The 22,630-nt window shown below is 48.2% G+C and overlaps 2 pseudogenes across 1 annotated transcript in view; both read left to right on the plus strand.

Annotated features, from left to right (window-relative positions):
• Nucleotides 1-22,630, plus strand: part of LOC146333995 (DNA-directed RNA polymerase, mitochondrial-like) — a 61,725-nt pseudogene that overhangs the window by 28,176 nt on the left and 10,919 nt on the right. Inside the window, exons 9-17 of the transcript XR_014786396.1 lie at nucleotides 854-1,015; nucleotides 3,005-3,175; nucleotides 4,230-4,469; nucleotides 7,108-7,230; nucleotides 7,969-8,064; nucleotides 8,654-8,785; nucleotides 11,026-11,205; nucleotides 13,310-13,396; nucleotides 21,823-22,009. The product of XR_014786396.1 is annotated as a DNA-directed RNA polymerase, mitochondrial-like (transcript). The remainder of the gene's footprint in view (nucleotides 1-853; nucleotides 1,016-3,004; nucleotides 3,176-4,229; nucleotides 4,470-7,107; nucleotides 7,231-7,968; nucleotides 8,065-8,653; nucleotides 8,786-11,025; nucleotides 11,206-13,309; nucleotides 13,397-21,822; nucleotides 22,010-22,630) is intronic.
• LOC146333996 (DNA-directed RNA polymerase, mitochondrial pseudogene) lies at nucleotides 5,630-6,256 on the plus strand (annotated as a pseudogene).

Raw genomic sequence — 22,630 nt, forward strand, 5'->3', positions numbered from 1 at the left:
AGTGCAGAAAAGGGCAACTAAAAGGATCAAGGGGCTGGAGCAACTCTCCTAGGATGGATGGGTTAGCTTAGAGAAAAGGCAAGTGAAGGGAGACATGAGAAAGGTGGACAAAATGACGCCCGGTGTGGAGAAAGTGGATAAGGAGACATTTTTAATCCATCTCCTGTAATATTTATTTATTACATTTATATCCCGCCTTTTTTCCTCCTTAAGGAACTCAAGGTGGCGTACATAATCCTTCTCCATTTTATCCTCACAACAACAACCCTGTGAGGTAGGCTGGGCTGAGAGTCTGTGACTGGCTCACCCTGTAAGCTTCCATGGCTGAGTGGCAACTCAGAACCCAGATCTCTTGACTCCCAGTCCAGCAGTCTCGCCACTACACCACACTGGCTCTCAGTTTTAATAATATTAGAACTCAGCGGTGTCATGCCATGAAATTGAATGGTGGGAAATTCAGGACAGACGAAAGGAAGGACTTCTTCAAACAGTGCAGAGTTAAACTGTAGAACTCACTACCACAAGATGTAGTGATGGCTGCCAACCTGGGTAGATTTAAAAGATTCATGGATGATAAGGGTCTCTGCTACCTCCAGTGTCAGAGGCAGTACGTCTCTGTGCACCTGTTGCTGGTGAACCTGGTGTGTTGCACTCCTGTCCTTCTTGGGGGCTTCCCATGGGCAACTGGTTGTCTACTGTGCAAACCAAAAACTGGACTAGAGAGGTCTTTGGTCTGATCCAGCAGGGCTCTTCATAGGGTTTTATACCCTGCTGTGTTGTTCCTCTGTTCTCCAGAATATGCAATGGGGAATCAGGGTTAATTATCCATTTCTCTCCCCGTCCCCTCATGCAGCGGGATCTTCTGGCCACACTCTGTTCCCAGTGGCAGGTGTCTCTCCTTCAGGTCCTGCAGGAGTCTAAGTTTCACATCGACCGAAGGAAATCGGGGCAGCTAAACCTCTATCCCTTCCTTTGCGTGCTGAAGGTCGAGGAGTACATCGACATCTTGCTGTGGGTGAGACACGTTTGGCGTTCCACCTCAAGGGAAGGGTGTAAAAATGAGCGCAGGCTAAACTTTGGTGGCCTGCCTGCCTGCCTGCCTTCCTTCACTAACTACCTTTCTATGAGGCTTTCCTGCCTAACCCCTAAGGGCCCTTTGCCCGTTTTCCAAAGAAGGGTTTAATAATCTTAGGGAACATTGAACGAAGAAGACAATACGCAAACTCAGGCACTGGGTCTTTTTTAGATTGGAATGTAAGGACCAGGGGAGTCTCCACCAGTGATTCACTTTGAGCCGGCTGCGTGCTGAGGTTGTTAGGGATAGATGACGTCGTGGCCGTCCAGCAGCCGCCCCGGAGCTTATCGGGGCAAAACCGGATTCCCTGAGGCTGCTTGAAGTCCAATTCCTTTCCTCAAGTCGGGTTCTCCCCGGTACAGTTGCTGTGTGCCCCAGCGCCCGCATTGACCTTGGGTGTGCTAGCCCTGCCCAGGGGGGTGCTTTCACCATGACCCTGGTCAAGGGGTGTTTCCTGTGTGTTTCCTGTCCCTGCACAAACCCATTAGTGTCTCCTCAGAAGCAACTCCCCTTGTGCTGAATGAGGCTTGCCCTCTGAATGCCCACTTCAGAACCTACAGAAACCCCCCCCCCCCAATTGACACGGCACAGTTTAAAGCCCAATTCCCTAGGGGTGGTAAAGCGCCATCGCGAGGCTGCGATTCTCCATTGTTTGGTTTAATAGGGATCCTGCAGGTTCAAATGGGGGCCGGTTTCCGTCTTTGTGTTTTCTGCTCTCTTTCCCACAACAAACCCATGAGTGTCTCCTCAGAGATAGCTCTCCTTGTGGTCAACAAGGATCGTCCCCTGAATGCTCACATCAGACCTTACAGAGATCCCCCTCAATTGAAATGGCACGGTTTAAAGTACGAACTCCCTAAATGCTGTAAAGCGCGATCTTGAAGCTCCGATTCTCTGTTGTTTGGTTTATTGCCTTAGGAAGTAATGACTCTGCACTCTTCGTTATAGAGATCCTGTGGTTAGAAAGGGGGCTGGTTTCCCGTCCCTGTGTCTCCCCGCCCCCTTTCCCAGCACAAGCCTATGTGTGTCTACTTGGAAGTAACTTCTGTTGTGCTCAATGAGGCTTGCTCCTGAAATGCAGGTGCATCTGGAGCTTCAGGGGAAAGGTGAAAGGGGGAGGAGAACCTGGGGGGGGTGAAGCCTCGCTTATTGGTTGAGCAGCCCCTGCCAGTCAGATGACGTCCACTCCAACCCCCACCCCCACCAGGAAGTATGTTCTGTGAAGCGATTTTTACTGGTGCAGGGCACTTGCTCGTGGAGCCCTGCGTGGACCAAAGCTCAGCCAAGCTGATTACTTTTTAAAATATCCGGTACTCCTCCATTTGCTTCTCCTTCTGTTGTCATGGAGAAACCCCCCAGGCAGAACGGCCACCAAAGGAAGCCATTCTGGGAGGGGAAGAGGCCCAAAGGCTGTTTTTTTCCAGGCCTGGCTGATGGAGGGGACTTTGCTTTCTCTCCTTTCCCTCTGAGGCAGATGGATGGCATGGCTGCTGACGGAGGCCATTTTGTGGGGAGAGGAGGGCGAAAGGCTGGTTTCCTAGGCTGGGCCAATGGAAGGGGCCTTGCTACCTCACTGTTCTCACCTCCTTGCTATCTCATGCTGGCTGAGGAATGCTGGGAGTTGTAAGGCTTTGTGAGGTCTAAACGTGCATGGGTTTGCACCCTAAGCAGTCTTTCAGGAGGGCTGGGGGAATGACCTGTTCCCTGCTCACCTCCCTCTGTACAACCTGCTGGACCATAGATTTATTTCAGCCTTGAAAAGAACCTGGGGAAAGGCCTGGATCCGTCCCTGCAAGTGTCAGCTGTCTGTTTTTGTGCCTGCGTTCCTCTTGTTTTGATGGAACATTGCCTCTTTTTAAAATAAGAAATGCTCCAGCAGGTGGTATCCTGCTCTCCGGAAAACCTCTTTGTGCCCCGTTTATTTTTCAGAGCATCTCCCTGATCCCTCTGCAAGGGGAGTCCCTCCTGATCTTGGCCAGGGAGTTGGGCACCAAAGTCTACAACAGGTTCGTCATTCAGAAGAAGTCCAGGAGCCGTTTGGTGGAGAAAATCCAGGGCATCTATGAGGATTACATCCAGCTGCTCGCCAAGGACAGTCAGGTGATTATTCTTGGCCCACATTGTGGAGGGGGTGCAGGGTGGTGGTGGTGGTGCTGCCTCACTTCACCAGACCCACTGGTCTCAGTTCCGTTGGGAACGGCTTTGAGGCCCTGACTCATGCCAGCTGCCAGTTCATGGTGGGGCGTGTGTGTGACCTGCAAGTTTAGGGCAGAGGATGTTGGATTTATTTCACCCCTGTGTCGGCCAGGTGCTGTTCCCCGAGCTGCCCAGCGTAGCCCACTTTCTGACCCACTACCCGTCATCCCATGTCACTGTTAGGTCCCGCCCCTGCCCCTACCCCCAGGCCCCTCTGAGTGTCCCGGAGCTATGGGGGACTGGAAAACCCAATTTGGAGGGCTTCCCCCACCCGGCTTCTAAAGATAGCAGCCGCTAATTCTTCACCTGTTTTATCCTGGAGGGAGGTTAGGCCGAGTGACAGTGGTTGGCCGAAGGTGAGCTCCATGACTGGGTGGAGAATTGAATCTGGGTCTCCCCTACCCTAGACTATCTCTCTAACCATTGAACCACACTGCCTGTCTTCTAATGCCTTGCTGTTTCCGCTTGTAATTTTCTCCCCTTGACAGCTGCCTGGGTCCTGGATGGCCAACAGCCATCGAGGGTGTGTGTGTCTCTTTTTCACTTCCCCTGAAGTCCCGATCATCACAACGAAGGCAAGGCCCCCTGGAATTTCGGCAGCCCGGGCTGTCACTGGCTTATTTATTCATTTATTTATTCATAGTGTTTTTATCCCTCTCCTTAAGCCAAAAAGGCGCCCAAGGCGGCTTACGCAAATAAGAAACGACGCAGTCCCTGCCCCTGGGCATACAGTGTAAAAGACATGGCACGAAAGGAAAGGGAATTGGGAGGGAGGAGGAAAAAAGCACATTCAAGGACTAGATTCTTGGTTCCTCGCTCTGGTGGGGCCATCCCGGGCTCTAAGCAACAGAGGCCATGTCTTGGTCCCCAGGATGAATGTTTTAACCCCACCTCTCTCTTTCTCTCTCTCTCTCTCTCTCTCTCTCTCTCTCTCTCTCTCTCTCTCTCCCTCCTGCAGCCAGATAATTTCCTTCCACAGGAATACTGGAAGTTGCTTGCAGTGGAAGCTGGCAGCAGCCTTTCCCTGGTCAGCAAGGAGTGCGCCTGGCCCCACACAGTGCTGTTGCAGCTGGGCCTCCACCTGGTGGAACTGTTGGTCCAGGTGCTGAAGATGGAAAGCAACCTCCTGACCCCCAGGCTGGAGCAGAAATTCATCCCCATCCTGTACCACGTCTACTCTTTCTGTAGCGGCCGGCAGGTAGGAAAAGGCCAACAGATGCCAGATATATGCAGATGTATGCGCTCTGGATTTGCGTGGCTTGCGCTCTGGATTTGCGTGGCTTGCGCTCTGAATTTGCGTGGCTTGCGCTCTGAATTTGCATGGCTTGCGCTCTGAATTTGCATGATAGACGCTCTGCTAATTCGTGTGATTTCCCTGCTCCAATTTGTTGTTGTTTCTTAAAACGCAAAATTATATTGTATTATATTTATTTATTTGTGATGCTTTTAAGCTGCCTGGTAGCCCAGGTTCTCTGGATAGTGTAGAAGATATTATTAATGACCTAAAATACAAAAATAAAACTGTGAATATAAAAAAAGCACATAATAAAACCAGCAATAAAAGTGTCGCGATCTATAAGCACTAGAAAAACCCAGGCCCCGTTCTTAAAACACCTGGGAGGATAAAAAGGACTTCAGCTGGTGCCGAAAAGACCGTAACGTAGGCATCAGGCGAGCCTCTCTGGGGAGCGCATTCTGCAACTGGGAAGCCACCACTGAAAAGGCCCTCTCCTTAGTAGCCAGCCAGCTCTCCTCTTTTGGCGGGGGCTCTAACCTGGAAAAGGGACTCTAAAGATGATCTTAGGGGCTGGGTAAGTAAATATAGGAGGAAGAGGAGCATGTCCTTTAAGTAACCTGTCGCCAAGCCCTTCAAATTCTAACAAGCTCCTACTGTTGCTTTGGGAGGGGAAAAGTGGGTAGCTGTGGGGCATTGCAACCCCCTTGCAGTCCTAAACGTGGAGGTGTGGATGGCATGCTAAGAGAGGCACTGTGACTCCTGGAGATGACTGGGCGACAGAGGCATTCAGCAGTAACATGGCATCACCCACAGGAATCACCTCCCCACGGATCTCAGCTTCCGTTTGAAGTTCCATATCAAGTTTCTAGCCCTCATGGCAGGAGCTGTCGAACTGCTTTCAGCTGGTTCCGAATTCCATTTTGGAGAAGCTCTCGGGCGGGGGGGGGGGGGGATGAATTGCAGGGGTGGATGGGGCCAAAGGCAAAATGGAACGGGGCCAAAAATCCCAGCGTGTTGCAGCTGAAAACTCGGCCTGCCAGTCACCAAGGCCTTGGGAGCAGCATTTCAGCCTTTTAGAATGTCCTGAGGTTCCCCACTCCTGCCTTAGCCTAGCCTACCCACAGGGTTGTTGTTGATGGTATCACCTGGATCGTGCCAAGAAGGCTGGGTGAAATGCGGAATGAGCCCCGCTTAGAAACGTTTCCTCATTCTTCCCTCCTGCCCCAGATTGGGTTTATCAGGCCCCACCCCATCCTGACTCGCCTGCTCCTGGAGGCCGCTGAGACCACGCTCACCTTGGATGCCTCCATCATCCCCATGCTGTGCCCACCTGGGTCTCCCCGCACTTTGGGGCCTACATCCTCACCCCCACCAAGCTGATGCGCTTGGTGGAGGGCGCCCTGCAGCACCAGCTCCTCCTGGAGCAGTGTCCCCAGGGGGACCTCCACCCCATCATGGATGCCCTCAACTAGCTGGGCAACTGTCCCTGGAAGATGAATGGCCCTGTCCTGGACGTGGTTGTCACCGTCTTCAACGACAAGGGCAATGAGAAGCTGGGCGTCCCGCCACTGCCCTCGGAGGCCCCCCGGCCGGCCATGCACTGCCTCGGAGGGGGGCCCCTGAGCAAGCTGGCCCTGAAGCAGGAGGCGGTCCACTGCAGCAAAGGGAAAAGGGCGCAGCCAAAGGGAAAGGGGTGTGTGACCAGAGGGGAAGGGGCAGGGCCAAAAGTACCAGCATGTTTTAGCTGAACGCTCTTCCTTCCAGTAGCTAAGTTTTAGGAGAGGCACCTCAACCTCTTAGAATGCGGGTGGGGGGGAAGGACTGCACAAAAGCTGGAAACCACAAAATGAACAGTGGTCAGGGGGAAAGAGGAAGGGCCAGAGGAAAGGGGCATGGCCATGTGGGGAACTTTGGAAGCCCGGATTTGGTTCTGTACCCCTGGAATAGAGCCTTGGAACGTGGGTGGGGGGAATTGAGTTCAAATCCTACCTTTTGCCCTGGAATAATTTTTATATTATTCTATGCTATGCTATGTTACATTTATTATGTTATATTTATTATTATAGTTATATTATATTTATTATATTATATTATATTATATTATATTGTAATTCTTATATTATGTATTTATTATATTATGTTATGTATTTATTATATCCATATATCATATTATAATTATATTAAATTAATATACCAGCCTTTAGCCAAACTGCTCCCGGGGCAGTTTGCAATAGATGGCAAACAGCAGCAAAATCAATACAGTACAATGAAACGAAACCAATCTTGTCAGGTGGCACCTGTGGCAAAAAAGGCACACTGTGGACTAGTCCTCTTTAGGGTGCCAGCCATGCCCTCTCCAAGTTGCTCCATTACAGCCCCTCCATCTCCAGCAGCCAACCACCATTCCATGTCTGCTGAGCATGCTCAGTTCTTACTGTGCTGTTTTGCAGGTTCCTCTCCCTCTACTATTTGCCCCCCTATTTGGGGGATCATTCGGGGGTCTGCCAACTTCAGGGGTCCACTGACCCTCCTCCGGTCGCCTCCCCTTGCCACGCATGGATGGGTGTTCTTAAATTCCGCTCTCTCCCCTTCCCTCCAGGGCAAGAAGTGGTGGATGGGCACAGATGAGCCCTGGCAAGCTTTGGCGTGCTGCATAGAGATCGCCAAGGCTGCGAGGTCTCCGGATCCCGCTGCGTACATCTCCCATTTCCCCATCCATCAGGTAAGTAAGTGTGTGAGGCATCAAAGGGGCTTCCATCCTGTGCATGGGCAGGGGGGGAAATTGCACACTTGCCACTCCTTCCTCCTTGGCTTCTTCCTGTGTGGCTGAATCCTAGATTGGAATTGCCTCGGGGCAGGGACCTTCGCCTCTTGTGCTCTGTAAAGCCCCCCCCCCGCCCCCTGCAGCTGTCTTCATCAATCTCCCAATTTGTTGGACTGCATCTTCCGGAGTATGGCTGGCTGGGGCATGCTGGGAGTTGTAGGACTTTTTTCCCATCTAAACATGCATAGGATTGCGCCCTTATTCAATTCACGAGTTGCCCTCCAGCTGAACATAATACAAGTGAAAAAAAATCCACATAATAAAACACCTTAAGAACTATTTTGTTTTTAAAAGCAGCCCCCCAAATTCAGCATATAAAAGCGATTGATCAGTGACAAGAAACAGGGCAAAGGTTATTTTAAAATGCAGCATGAAGTGTCTGGAACATGAAGTAAGCTGCAGTTAAGATACTATTCAAAGGCATCTAATTATGGGAGATGCTCAGATGACTAAATGCTGGGGACTAGAAACTTGGGAGGGCTGTTCCCTTCATGCCCTGCGTGTGGATTTCTTGGAAGCGCCTGGTTGGCTCCCAGGGACAGGGGTCTTTTTGGCCTGACCTAGTGGGGCAACTCTTACATTCTCAGGCCTTTAAATGGCCGGCCAATTTCCCCCAGCATCTTTTTCTCCTCCCAGGACGGCTCTTGCAACGGGCTGCAGCACTACACGGCCCTTGGGCGCGACGTTGTGGGCACTGCCTCGGTGAAACTTGCACCGTGTGGCATTCCTCAGGTTGTCTACAGCGGGGTGGCTCAACAGTTGAGGCAACTACAAACATCCCAAGTTCAGGATGCTAACTGCACGCGTTCAAGGAGGATCCATCTGTTGCAGGGGTGTTGAACCTCAGAACCATGGGCCATGTCTGGCCCGCCTAGCTGGCCCTCTGGGTTTCCCAGATGGCCACGCTGTGTTTTCCCCAACCAGTGAGGCTTAGTGACTGGCAAGGAGGGCTTGGAAAAAAAAGGCAAAGTCCATGTTAGGCATAATTAGGAAAGGAATCGAGAACAAAACGGCCGATATCCTACTGCCCCTATAAAAATCTAGGATGTGACCACACTTGGAATACTTGTACAGTTCTGGTCATCACAGCTAAAAAAGCATATTGTAGAGCTGGAAAAAGTGCAGAAAAGGGTGACTGAAATGATCCAGGGGCTGGAGCATTTCCCCTATGAGAGAAGGTTAAAAAGCAGAGATTGTTTAGCTTGGAAAAAAGGAGGGTCAAGGAGATGTGAGAGAGGCCTGCAAAATCATGCATGGTGTGGAGAATGTGGATAGGGAGACATTTTTCTCTCTCTCAAATAGGGGTCATCCCATGAAGCCGATTGGTGGGAGATTCAGGACAGATCAAAGGAAGGACTTCTTCACACAGCGCAGAGTTAAACTGTTACGAAAACCGTGTCCTGTCCCTGGCAGACTCGTCCAATTTGTCTACCCAGAACGGAAGGAGGCAGAGGTCTGGTCCAACACGGTCTTATTCTGCAGAATAAGGCAGCCCTTGGGGCTAACGCACCAGCAGAGATGGCAATCAAGTAGTGTGATCCAGAAGCTTATATACACAAGCCTCTGGGGGCTGCGTTATGCTTGCGCTCCACTAACCTCTTTGTCTAGCGGAGAAGGAGACGGGAAGCAGGCCGCGCCTTTCACATACTCGGGCATGCGCAGAGAGGGGCAGCGGGGAGATGGTCGTGTGCTCTACGTAAACACAGTCTCGGCATTCCTGAGTCTCTGATCAGGCGCTGTGTCTCTGTCAGCGTGGCAGTCTCACACAGAGGTAGAACACGCATAGCCTAGCTTATAAAACCATGGGATAACAGACATATGACAACTGAAATTTCCATAACAAAACTATGGAACTCCCAACCACAGGATGTAGTGATGGCCACCCATTTGGATGGCTTGAAAAGGGGGTTGGGCAAATTCCTGGAGGAGAAGGCTATCAGTGGCTGCTAGTCCTGATGGCTCTGTGCTACCTCCAGTACCAGAGGCAGTGAGCCTGTATACACCAGTTGCTGGGGAACATGGGTGGGGGGTGCTGTTGCACTCATGTCCTGCTTGTGGCTTCCCGGTCGACAGCTGGTTGGCCGCTGTGTGAACAGAATGCTGGACTAGATGGACCCTTGGTCTGATCCAGCAGGGCTCTTCTGAAGTTCTTATGGCCATCCTTGGCGAGAAGCAGGATGTAACCCTCACAGATCCCCTGGATTTTCTCCACCAAATGGCTCCTGGGAGTCTTATAAATGACGAACCGGTTGTAGTCTTTGGTGCCCAGTTCCCTGACCAAGAACAGGGGGGACCTCCCTTGCTGTTCAGGGAGATGTTCTGAAAAATAAATGGGACGCAGAGAGGCTTTTCAGAAAGTAGGGTACCACCCGCTGGAGCATTTCTTATTTAAAAAAGAGGCAACGTTCTGTCAAAACAAGAGGAACACACACACAAAAACAAACAGCTAACGCTTGTAGGGATGGATCCAGGCCTTTCCCCAGTTGCTTTTAAAGCTGAGAGGACATGGAATTTGGCCTTGGGCTGAAAGAGGTTTGGCAACCCTTTCTATTGGGATCCGTTAACCAAGGGGACAAAATGGAAGCTCTGTGTTCCGCAGCAGTCTACCTCCGAGTGCCAAGCCTCTGGGGAGACCCACAGGGAAAGGTAGCACTATCTGGAAGATGCCAAACACATCTTGGAAAAAGGCTGTAGCTCAGTGAAAGATCCCGTCCCCTTGCAGGCAGAAGGTCCCAGGTTCAATCCCTGGCGTTTCCAGTTATATTTAATGTTATTATATTTATGGATATAAATATACAAACATACAAAAATCACATGCATTGCAAAAACAGTCACAAATAAAAATATGAGACTTATCAACATGGGTGCTGAAGGAATTCCAAACAATGAACCATCACCAACATTTTGAGTTTTCCTTTCGTGGCAGGAAGGGCTGTAGCTCACTGGCTGAGCCCTCCCTTTCTATGCAGAAGGTCGTGAGTTTGATCTCTGGCATTTCCAGGTAGGGCTGGGACAACTCCTGCCTGAAACCTCGGAGAGCCGCTGTTGCCAGTCAGTGTCGACAATACTGGGCTAGATGGGCCCAGGGACTGACTCAGGATAAATGTTCCTATTTAAATCAGCCCTTTGTTAAGAACCATGAGGACTAGAGTCTTGCTTTCTTAGGGGCTGGACTGTAGCGCAGGGGTAGTTTTCCTTACTTTCATGACAGATATGTAATGAGCTGCTGGCCATGTCAAACAGGGATGCTGATCGTGCAAAAGCTCTGCATTGATTGACCGCCAAATCATATGGTGGTTTCGTGTAAGAAACAGCTGCGTCCCCAGTTAAGAGATGGGGTGTAGGGAACGGCGAAGATCCTTCCCTGCCCGTGACCGACAGAGGTTCCCTCAAGGGTTGAGGATACTGACCTAGGTGGATAAATCATCTGCCCTGGTGAAAAACATCTTCCTGCTTCAATCAGCCCTTTGTTTAGGGGTATCGAATGTCTTTCGGCCATCTCAGAGAGGCACATTTTGGCTTAAAACTCTTCTTGCCAGGCACTAAGAGCTAGGGGAGGCATTTCAACTATTTAGAATGGGAGGAAAACAACACAGAAGCTGGGGAAACAGTTGGGGGAAAGGAGGTAGGGCCGCCCTGCAGGCGCGGGTTTCAACACATCCCTGCTTTATGCTCCCCCCACCCCTACCGCAGGTGGAAGTGTTCCAGAAGCGAGACGCTGAGCAGGGTGTCAAAGTCGCTCAGGTCTTGGAGGGCTTCATTGGCTGCAAGGTGTTCAAGCATACGGTGATGACAGTTGTGTACAGGGTCACCCACTATGGGGGGCGCCTCCAGATCAAGAAGCGCCTCAAGGAGATCGACGACTTCCCCCCGGTAAGCATTCTTATCATGACTGCCACCACACGCTCCCCGCCACTTCCTTTTATTCCTGTCGCTCTGAGGCTGCAGCAAGAAAGGCGAATGCGGTTTGGAGCTCTGATGCTGCAGCAAGAAAGGCGAATGCGGTTCGGAGCTCTGATGCTGCAGCAAGAAAGGCGAATGCGGTTCGGAGCTCTGATGCTGCAGCAAGAAAGGCGAATGCGGTTCGGAGCTCTGATGCTGCAGCAAGAAAGGCGAATGCGGTTCAGAGCTCTGATGCTGCAGCAAGAAAGGCAAAGGCAGTTCAGAGTTCTGATGCTGCAGCAAGAAAGGCAAAAGCGGTTTGGAGCTCTGATGTTGCTGCAAGAAAGGCGAACGTGAGTTGGAGCTGTGTTGATAGAACTGAGTTGCGGGAAGTCAAGGTTCCACTTGATCCCGCACTTGTCAGCACTTGCCTGGAGTGCTTTGGGCCAGTCACCCACTCTCCGCCTAACCTACCTCACAGGGTTGTGGCAAGGATAATATGGGGAGGATAAGGACTATGTGAGATGCCTTAGGCTCCTTGCAAGAGGAAAAGCAGTGTGATATAAATGTAATAAATAACCACAACAATTATTATTATTATTATTATTATTATTATTATTAACGTCTTGGCTACAGGTGTTCACATTCGTTCATAAAACTCTAGGGGGAAATGTATGTCTTGACCCCAAGATTGTTTAATTAACTAGCTTTATTTCATTTCATTTTCATTTATTATATTTCTATACTGCCCCATAGCCAAAGCTCACTGGGTGGTTCACAAAAACTAAAACCATTAAAGCACATTATACAAAGTACAAAAAGATTTACAGAAAAACCGTATAAACAGATAGCACACACAGAGACAACATATGTCAAAAAAACATTTTTTAAACGATCAGCTAAAGACGATCCAAGAGCTAATGAAAAACTCATCCTATGATGCCAAATGCCTGAGAGAAGAGGGCAGTTTTAACCTGTTGCCAAAAAGATAATGTTGGCGCCAGGCAGGCCCCATTGGGGAGATCATTCCACAATTGGGGGGCCACCACTGAGAAGGCCCTCTCTCTTGTTGCCACCGTCCGAGCCTCCCCTGGAGAAGGTACAAGGGCTGATTTATAAGGATGAGGCAACGCTCCTTGATAGTATGATTTTCACTGCTAATGTAGTATATGCAAAGCACCGGAAATCTGATCAAAGGCCACGAATTCTAGAGTGGGATATGAAACAATGGAATTTGGCACTTCTAAATAAAGTAAGCTGGGTTTTTTGAGCGAGCCAGGGAGGGAGGTCTGGTGATATGTTTGAGCAACAGTGGTTTCAACAATTCCGGAACAGTTTATAAATTATAAGGATATGAGAAAATGTTGGTACAAGTTGGCTGTTTGGTATGTTGGCGTTCTGTTTTCCATCCTCTTCCTTTGGAAAATTTTATTTTTAAAATCAAGACAAAATGTTAAGAACAATTAACAATATAATAGCGAATATAATAGCTGATAAGACTTAATCATAAACAGTAATTAATAATTATGTAAGGTTATTTTAAAGACACGGGGTTTCCCTTGCCTTTAAATTAAATTAAATGGAGCAATTAAATGGGTCATCAACACATCCACAGCCCTGCAAACACCCGCCTGCAAAGTGACTAGCATAGGACACGTTTCCCTGCTTTGTTTCTGTCAGTTGCACACTCTGGCCAGACAGAAGGTGACAAAAATATCCAAAATTTGCATGTCTGCCTCCTTCTTGGCATTTCGACAGCCCTTTTTGTTCTAGCTGGATTTGAGGCCACGTGCGATACTGTCACTGTTTGATTTGCTGCCACCATTGTGACTTCATTCTGATTTCCCACTGACATTTTAAAAATCTGATTGCTATATCGGATGTATTTGATCCACGCATTGTTTTTAAAAGAAACATTTGAACACTGTTGCTTTTCTGCAGTCTTACCCTGTTGTCTTACTGGCTGTTGCAAACTTCCGAATTTATTTGGAGAGGCTGTTTTAAAACAACAGCAGCAAACCATTACATAAACAAGGGTTTTGAGGCTTCCACTTTCTGCCCCTGATTGTTTCTGTCTTACCTTTCCTCCATCCAGGAGTATGTCTGGGAAGCCTCTCACTACCTCGTCCAGCAGGTCTTTAACAGCCTCAAGGAGATGACCTCAGGCACTGGAGAAATCTAGGTAAACTGTTTCGAATCAAACGCTTGGCAAAAATTAACCGTCTCACCATACCTCCCCCCAACTCCCTCGTTCTCTGACAGCTCTTTGATTCCCTTTCTTTCATCCTGGGCTACAGTATGACACTCCAGGAATCTAAGTGTGCGTTGTTTTTTCAGTTTAAGAACAATGTTTGTAGTCCTCAAGGCTGCAGAGAAGTTTTCAAAGGCACAGACAATGCTTGTGGCTATTTTGGAGGCCAGAGGTGGGCTGAGGACTCCCAGGCGGGACCCCCCGCCCCTGCAGCATTCTGTTCTTTCTCATTCTGGGGTTTTTGCTTGGTGCTGTGTTCCATTCCTCCTTTATATTAGTTTTAATCGGGGTAATTTCTAGCATTATTTTCCAGAACTGGAGTGTGTATAGCAGTGCCCTCCAGATGTTTTGGGCTTCAGCTCTCACCAGCCCCAGCCAGCACAGCCAATGCACGTGGATGCTGGGAGTTGGAGTCCAACGATGGCCCTCTGGTTCCCCGGCCCTGGGTAAAACGTTTCCAAAAAGCAAATGCTTAGAATCATAGAGTCAGAAGGGGACGCCCCCCCTGCTCAGTGCAGGAATCCTGTTCAAAGCATCCCTGACAGGTTGGCTGTCCAGTGTCCGCTTGAAGACCTCCAGGGACAGAGAGCCCATCTAGGAAGTTGGTTCCATTATCTGACTGCTCTGATGGATAGGAAGTTTCTCCTGACGTTCTGCTGAAATCTGCCTTCCTGTAACTTAAAGCCAACAAAAAAGCGAACCCCAAAGGAATGCCCCAAAACAAAGGGGGGAGACGAAAAGGATGTTTGATTCAACAAGAGAAAAAGGTTTCAATACATTTCGGACGGCACGCAGGTCCTCCTTCGGTGAACTAACCCCCCCCCCCCCCAAAATACAACATTTAGAGACTTTAAATATACCCTGCGTTCGGTGGTATATATACTGCATCAATAATACAATTGTCAGTCACCATACAGAGATATTAAAGACCGCAAAACCAAAAGAAAGAGAGGCTCAAAATATACAAATGATGTAGAAACATTCACATTTCCGAGAAGGACCTGCATGTGGTCTGAAACGTCTTGGAACCTTTTTCTTTCATGGAATAAAACATCCTCTTTGCCTCCCCCTTTTGCTTTTGGGCATTCCTGTCACGTAAGGCTGTTATTCCATGTCCTGCAGTCTTGAACGATGGAGAACAGTGCTGAAAGAGTTGCACTGGTTACCAGTTGTTTTCTGGGCCAAATTCAAGGTGTTGTTTTTGGCCTTTAAAACTCTAAATGGTTCCAGCCCAGCCCATCTCAAGGAGCACCTCCAGCAACAGCAGACAGCAGAAATCAGCCTCGGATGGCCTTCTCTCTGTCCCATCAGCCAGGACAGCTAGGCTGGTGAGGACGAGGGAGAGGGCCTTCTCTGTGGTGGCCCCCACTCTGTGGAACTCCCTCCCTAGGGAACTCTGCCATGCCCCCTCTTTGATGAGCTTCTGCTGGGCTTTGAAAACTTGGCTGTTCAGGCAGGCATTCGGGGTGGGCTAGGGTATTTTTTACAGCAAGGTTGTTTTGTTCAGTTGATTATGTTGTATTTTGCATTGTTATTTGTATTGTACACCGCCTGGAGTGGCTGGGTAGCCAGCCATATGGGCGGCTAATAGATCTAATCAATAAAAATAATAAATCAATAATTCATGATTTTACGAACTTCCAGATTCTGTGGGATGGCAACCGGGGGCGGGGGGGAAGAGGGGCACCAGAATAGAAGAATCTCATGGCATCTCTTATAATTACGACCTTGTAGAGCGGTCCTTTTTCCCACCACCGTTCCCAGGGGAACAGTTCCCCAGCTTCGCATCTCCTGATCTTGTGGGAGAGAAAATCACGTGTCTGCTTCTTGGAACGAAATTCATGAGTGGCCAATTTGTAGCTGCTTCTTTCTTGCACCTGGCAGATTTGCGGATTGCATTGGGCACCCCTTACATTTGGAGCCTCCCCCCCCCCCCCAAGGACTATTCTGGGCAGGCAGTGAACTTCCTTTCCTGTGGTTTTACGGGGTTCTTGTGTTGGGAAGCAGGTCGCAAGGGAGAGGAAGCTTTCTCCCAGTTGCCCGAGATTTACACCCATTTCTCCCTCCTCCTCCTCCTCTTCCATCCCTACTTGGGATGTGAATTGCCCAGCGTCCCTTTAATTCCCTTCGCCATCCAGACATGCAGCTTAGCCTGAAAGACACTAAAAAGAACACCCCACGTTTCAGCATCTCCACTAGAATAAAGTCACCCCCTTGTTTCTCTCCCACCCCCCACCCCAAAAGGGGGGGAATGCTCAGGGCAGGATTTGAGCTGCCAGCAACGGGGTGGGCATGGGAGGCAGTGCACGCGAAAGCCAGTGCACAGCCCACTGCATAAAATCCGGCCAGCACAATTGGTGGTGATGACTCAGCGTTTTGCAGTGGCAGAGGGCTGAGTCAGCAGGCGGAGGAGGGGTGAGTCAGCAGAAGGGGTGGGGGAAGCCAAGGTGACATTTGCCGAGAAGAACCAAACGAGGGCCAGCAAGAAAAGAGAGCAGAGCAAACGCATCTCTGCTCTTCTCCCCTGCTCCCTTATATGTGGTGAATCTTTTATTCCTCCAACCCAGTGGAGAGCCAGTGTGGTGTAGTGGCAAGAGTGTTGGACTAGGAGCTGGGAGATCTGGGTTCTAGTCCCCACTCGGCCATGGAAGCTCACTGGGTGACTTTGGGCCAGTCACACACTCTCAGCCCAACCCACCTCACAGGGTTGTTGTTGTGAGGATAAAATGGAGAGGAGGAGGATAATGTAAGCCGCCTTGGATTCCTTCCAAGAGGAAAAAAGGGCACTGCCTTGTTGTGGTGAAGGGGCTTGCGTGACTCAGTGAAGCCATAAGCTATGCTGTGCAGGGCCACCCAAGACAGACAGGTCGTGGCAGAGAGTTCTGACGAAATGTGGTCCACTGGAGAAGGAAATGGCAACCCACTCCAGGATTCCTGCCAAGAAAACCCCATGGAACGTATCACAAGGCTAAAAGAGATGATGCTGGAAGATGAGCCCCTCAGGTCGGAAGGTGTCCAGTATACTACTGGGGAAGAGCAGAGGGAATTTCCAAGTAGCGCCAGAAAGAGTGAAGCGGCTGGGCCAAACCCGAAAGGACACTCAGCTGTGGATGTGTCTGGTGGTGAAAAGAAAATCCGATGCTATAAAGAACAATATTGTTTAGGAACCTGGAATGTCAGATCAATGAATCAAGGTTAGTTGGAGGTGGTCAAACATGAGATGGCAAGATGGAACATGGACAACTTGGGAAACAGCGAACGAAAATGGACAGGCATGGGCGAATTTAATTCAGGTGACCATCATATCTACTACTGCGGGCAAGAATCCCTTAGAAGAAATGGAGTAGCACTCATAGTCAACAAAAGGGTGGGAAAAGCAGTACTGGGGTACAATCTCAAAAACGACGGAATGATCTCAGTACGAATCCAAGGCAAACCATTCAACTTCACAGTAATTCAAGTCGATGCCCTAGCCACTGAGGCCGAAGAAGCTGAGGTTGATCGGTTCTATGAAGACCTACAACACCTTCTAGAACTAACACCAAAAAAAAGATGTCCTCTTCATCATAGGGGATTGGAATGCCAAAGTAGGAAGTCAAGAAATCACCGGGATAACAGGCAAGCATGGCCTTGGTGTACAAAATGAAGCAGGACAAAAGCTAATAGAGTTCTGCCAAGAGAACACGCAGATCATAGCAAACACTCTTTTCCAACAGCACAAGAGGCGACTCTACACATGGACATCACCAGATGGTCAATATCGAAATCAGATTGATTATGTCCTTTGCAGCCAAAGATGGAGAAGCTCCATACAGTCAGTCAAAACAAGACCTGGAGCTGACTGTGGCTCAGATCATGAGCTTCTTCTTGCAAAATTTCAGCTTAAATTGAAGAACGTAGGGAAAACCACTAAACCATTCAGGTATGACCTCAATCATATCCCTTATGAATATACAGTGGAGGTGAGGAATAGATTTAAGGGATTAGACCTGATAGATAGAGTGCCTGAGGAACTATGGACGGAGGTCCGTAACATTGTTCAGGAGGCAGCAACTCAATCCATCCCAAAGAAGAAGAAATGCAAGAAAGGGAAGTGGCTGTCTGATGAGGCTTTACAAGTAGCTGAGGAAAGAAGGGAAGCGAAAAGCAAGGGAGAAAGGGGAAGATATATCCAACTGAATGCAGAGTTCCAGAGAATAGCAAGGAGAGACAAGAAGGCCTTCTTAAATGAACAATGCAAAGAAATCGAGGAAAACAACAGAATGGGAAAGACTAGAGATCTCTTCAAGAAAATCGGAGATCTCAAGATAACGTTTTGTGAAAGACGGGCATGATAAAGGACAAAGAAGGCAGGGACCTAACAGAAGCAGATGAGATTAAGAAGAGGTGGCAAGAATACACAGAAGAACTATACAGGAAAGATCTGAATGTCCCTGATAGCCATGATAGTGCGCTCACTGAACCTGAGCCGGACATCCTCGAGAGTGAAGTCAAATGGGCCTTAGGAGGCATTACTAACAACAACGCTAGCAGAGATGACAGTATTCCAGCTGAGCTATTTAAGATCCTAAAAGATGATGCTGTTAAAGTGCTGCACTCAATATGCCAACAAATTCGGAACACTCAACAGTGGCCGCAAGACTGGAAAAGGTCAGTTTACATTCCAATTCCAAAGAAGGGCAATGCCAAAGAGTGTTCAAACTACTGTACAACTGCGCTCAATTCACATGCCAGCAAGGTTATGCTCAAATTCCTACAAGCTAGGCTTCAGCAGCATGTGAACCGAGAACTACCGGAAGTACAAGCTGGGTTTCGAAGAGGCAGAGGAACTAGAGATCAAAACGCCCACATTCGCTGGATCATGGAGAAAGCAAGGGAATTCCAGAAAAGCGTCTATTTCTGCTTCTTTGACTACGCTAAAGCCTTTGATTGTGTGGATCACAACAAACTATGGCCAATTCTGAAAGAGATGGGAGTACCAGACCACCTTACCTGTCTCCTGAGAAACCTGTACGAGGGTCAAGAAGCAACAGGAAGAACTGGACATGGAACAACCGATTGGTTCAAAATTGGGAAAGGAGTACGACAAGGCTTCATATTGTCGCCCTGCTTATTCAACTTATATGCAGAGTACATCATGAGACACGCCAGGTTGGATGAATCACAGGTTGGGATTAAGATTGCCAGGAGAATTATCAACAACCTCAGATACGCAGATGATACCACCCTAATGGCAGAAAGCGAAGAAGATCTAAAGAGCCTCTTGTTGAGGGTGGAAGTGGGGAGTGCAAAAGCTGGTTTGAAACTCAACATTAAAAAAACCGAAGATCATGGCATCTGGCCCCATCACTTCCTGGCATATAGAAGGGGAAGAAATGGAAGCAGTGACAGATTTTATTTTCTTGGGCTCCAAGGTCACCGCAGACGGTGACTGTAGCCATGAAATTAAAAGATGCTTGCTCCTTGGGAGGAAAGCTATGGCAAACCTGGACAGCATAGTAAGAAGCAGAGACATCACCTTGCAGACAAGGTTCATATCATCAAAGCTTTGGTTTTCCCAGTAGCAATGTATGGCTGTGAGAGCTGGAGTATAAAGAAGGCTGAGCGCCGAAGAATTGATGCTTTCGAACTGTGGTGCTGGAGAAGACTCTTACGAGTCCCCTGGACTGCAAGGAGGTCAAATCAGTCAATCCTAAAGGAAATCAGCCCTGACTGCTCATTGGAAGGACAGAGACTGAAGCTGAAGCTCAAATATTTTGGCCACCAAATGCGAAGAGAAAAGTCACTGGAAAAGACCCTGATGCTGGGAAGGATTGAAGGCAAAAGGAGAAGGGGACGGCAGAGGATGAGATGGCTGGATAGCATCACCGATGCAATGAATATGGACTTGAGCACGCTCCGGGAGAGAGCGCAGGACAGGAAGGCCTGGCGTGCTATGGTCCATGGGGTCACCAAGAGTCGGAAACGACTGAACAACAACAACATAAATGCAATAAATAAATAAATAAACCCGGTTTCCCCCCACACTAGGAGTAGATATGGTTGCACTTTAGAAACGAGGGCTTTAAAAAGAGAATTTATTGGTTAGGTTTTAATTTTAGGTTTTAATTTATTGGTTAGGTTTGTATCCTACCGACCCCAGGAGCGCAGGGTGAGCTATGTGGTCCTTTTCTCCCCCCTCCTCATTCGATCGATCTGTCTCTCTCTTTAAATTAATTGCCCTGGGACTGTAAATTAATTGCCCTGGGACTGACAGAAAGCACACTGGCTGGTTGCAGCCCTAGTCTCCTGAGTATGCTTCCCTTTAGCTCTGCTGTCCTGTCTTCACAAGAACCCTTTGAGGTAGGCCAGGAGGAGAAAGAGAGTTGTATGTGATTGGCCTGAGGTCACTCAGGGAGAATCATGGTAGAATAGGGATTTGAACCCAGGTCTCCCCAGTCCTAACCAACATTCCAATCACTACACCCTTTTGCCCCAGCAAAAAGTGGTGTATGTTGTTTTGGCTACAAAATGATCGCCACTCACAGTAAGAGCATCAGAAATAGCGGGACTGTCCGTACATGAGTCAAAACAACACTTCTGAAGCAAGACGCTCGCTTCTTTCTTTTTCAGATGATATATGCAGGATTGTGTGCGGTGCAGTCCTAGGCATGTTTACTCAGGAGTAAGTCTTACATGCAAGTCGTGTGTTCCATGGCAGAGGCTGTCTCTCCTGTAAGTGAGAAGGAAGAATGCCTCTTTTAAGATAGGGTCCCTTGCCATCAGCGGTTTTGATAAGCAATTGTATGAAATATGTGTACATATTTTTAAAAACCGACTTCCCGATTAGCCTGTTCGGACATTTTTAAGTCAGTTCATTCAGGGGTGTGGAACCTCCATTGACTGGGGGATGCTGGGAGTTGTAGAACTTTTTTCTATCTAAACCTGTGTAGGATTGCGCCTTTAATTTGTTTTTCTCTTCCTTGTGTGTCTTGTCCTTTTAGATTGTACGCCAGCAGGCAGGAATGGTTTAAACATGTTTAAACATGCATAGGATTGCACCTTGATTGTTCTTTTAAACTGCCCCATCACTGAATTTATGTGGGTGGTGTACAGTACATTAAAAACATGCATAGGACTGTGCCCTCAACCTATCAGCTTTTAGTAGAATCACAGACTCAGACAGGGATCCCAGAGGTCATCCAGCCCAGCTCCCTGCCGATGAAGGAAAACCACTGCTACAGTGTTGCAGTGATAGGTGGCCCTACAGCCTCCACTTCAAAACCTCCTGCAAAGGAGTGGCAGATTGTTCCACCCTTGGACAGCTTGCACCTAACATTGAGTCGAAATCCCCTTCTTTGCCATTTTGAACTGGCTGGGTTCAGCTCCTCTGGAGCAACACAGAATCAGTTTGCTCCTTGTTTTGATTGATATTGTCATAGATGGAGAGATTCCATGTGGATCCATGTGGGTCAGAGGACAGGATGGAAATATTCTAAACAAGCAAAAAAAAAAAAAATTGGGTTAATAAGGCAGAACTTTTTCTGAGCAGACCTCTGCAGAAACATCTTGGCTTAGTTCGTGTGTGTGTTTCTTATAACCTTTTTCGTCTCCTTTCCAGCTTCTGGGAACAATCAGGACCATCTCTGATCTATTTCTGTTTTACAATCTATATATATATTTTTAAGAACACACACACACACACACACACACACACACACCAAATTCAGGCCACGCAACACCAAAGCAATTCAAGTAGCTATAAGCAGAAACATTTACCAAGAAAATGGTGCTCAGGGTGGCTGCATTTTATTGCTGGGTTATTTATTTCTTTGTGATATTTCTGTACCGCTAATATATAATAAAATCCCTAAGTGGTTCACATATGAATTTGTTTTTACAGCGTTTTTGAAATTAAGGCTTTGCTTTTAATCTCTATTTTATTGTTAGCCGCCTTGAGTGCCATTTTTTTTTTTGGCGGGGGGGGGGAAGGTGGGAGATAAATGAAATAAATATTAAAATAACATCAGTTAACAGAACCAAATGTTAGCTTAAAATCTACAAACATCCAGGGAAGGGGGAGTGGTCGCCCTCTTGGCAGGTAGTCACCTGACTTACAGGTACGTCATGTGACCCAGTCAGCTGACCTACAAAATTGTTGTGTGTGTATGTCATAAAGGCAGGCAGATTCCCAATTGTCTTGGATGCTGTAATCCAAGGGTAGGCAGTCATGGATCATGGGAGTTGTAGTTCAAAACAACTGGCCATTCTGGCTGTGGCTGATGGGAGTTGTAGTTCAAAACATCTGGAGGGTGCTGAGATGCCTAGTCCTGCTTCTAGGACTTCAGACTTCCACAGCTTTGCTTTTTTTTCCCCAGGTCCTTCTTGCCGTTTGAACCAACGAGATGTCTCCAGTGGGGTGACACAGCTTTATTTTTATTTTTTTGCATTGAGATTGAATTCTTCGTGTCTTTCCCTCCGCTCCCCATCCCTAGGGTTAAGTGGAAGAAAAGAGCCCGGGGTATTGGAAGCTGGTGAATCGGCTGTCTAACATCCCTGAGAAAGGTAAGAGCATGGAGGATATTGAGTTGAGAATTGAGCATATTGTGGAGCGCATGCTTTGCATGAAGAAAGTCCAAGTTTACATGCCAGAGGCCTTCCTGAATAAAAACAGCTTTGGGTACAATCCTATGCATGTTTAGACAGAAAAAAGTCATAGAATTCCCAGCATGCCCCAGCCAGCTGGGGCATGCTGGGAATTCTAGGACTTTTTTCTGTCTAAACATGCATAGGATTGCACCCTTAACTTTTTTCCTCTTCCCTCCTCATCCCTTCTTCCTTGTGTGTCATGTCCTTTGACATTGCGCACCTGTGGGAGTTGTAGAATGTTTTCTGCCTAAACATGCATAGTTTAGGTTTATGAAGCCGGACTTAAAACCAGAACATGCCGTCACATAAGATGACATAATCTAAACCATTAAAAGGGTTGAAACGGAATAAACGAGAGTGAAAACCCAAGTAAAAGCCAGTGGCATGGTGCAAGGATTTTAAAACATACCAACACAAATTTAAAAAACAACAACCCTGAAGACTAACCCTTAATTCATCATGGCTGATCTGGAACTGGCAGAATCCAATAGTCTGTTGGGCCCAGTAGGGCCAAACCAACACCCACCATTAATGGAG

Source organism: Heloderma suspectum, chromosome W (genome assembly GCF_057233095.1).
Source record: "Heloderma suspectum isolate Gila_16-S chromosome W, 16-S_ref, whole genome shotgun sequence".
NCBI classification, from domain to species: Eukaryota; Metazoa; Chordata; class Lepidosauria; order Squamata; family Helodermatidae; genus Heloderma; species Heloderma suspectum.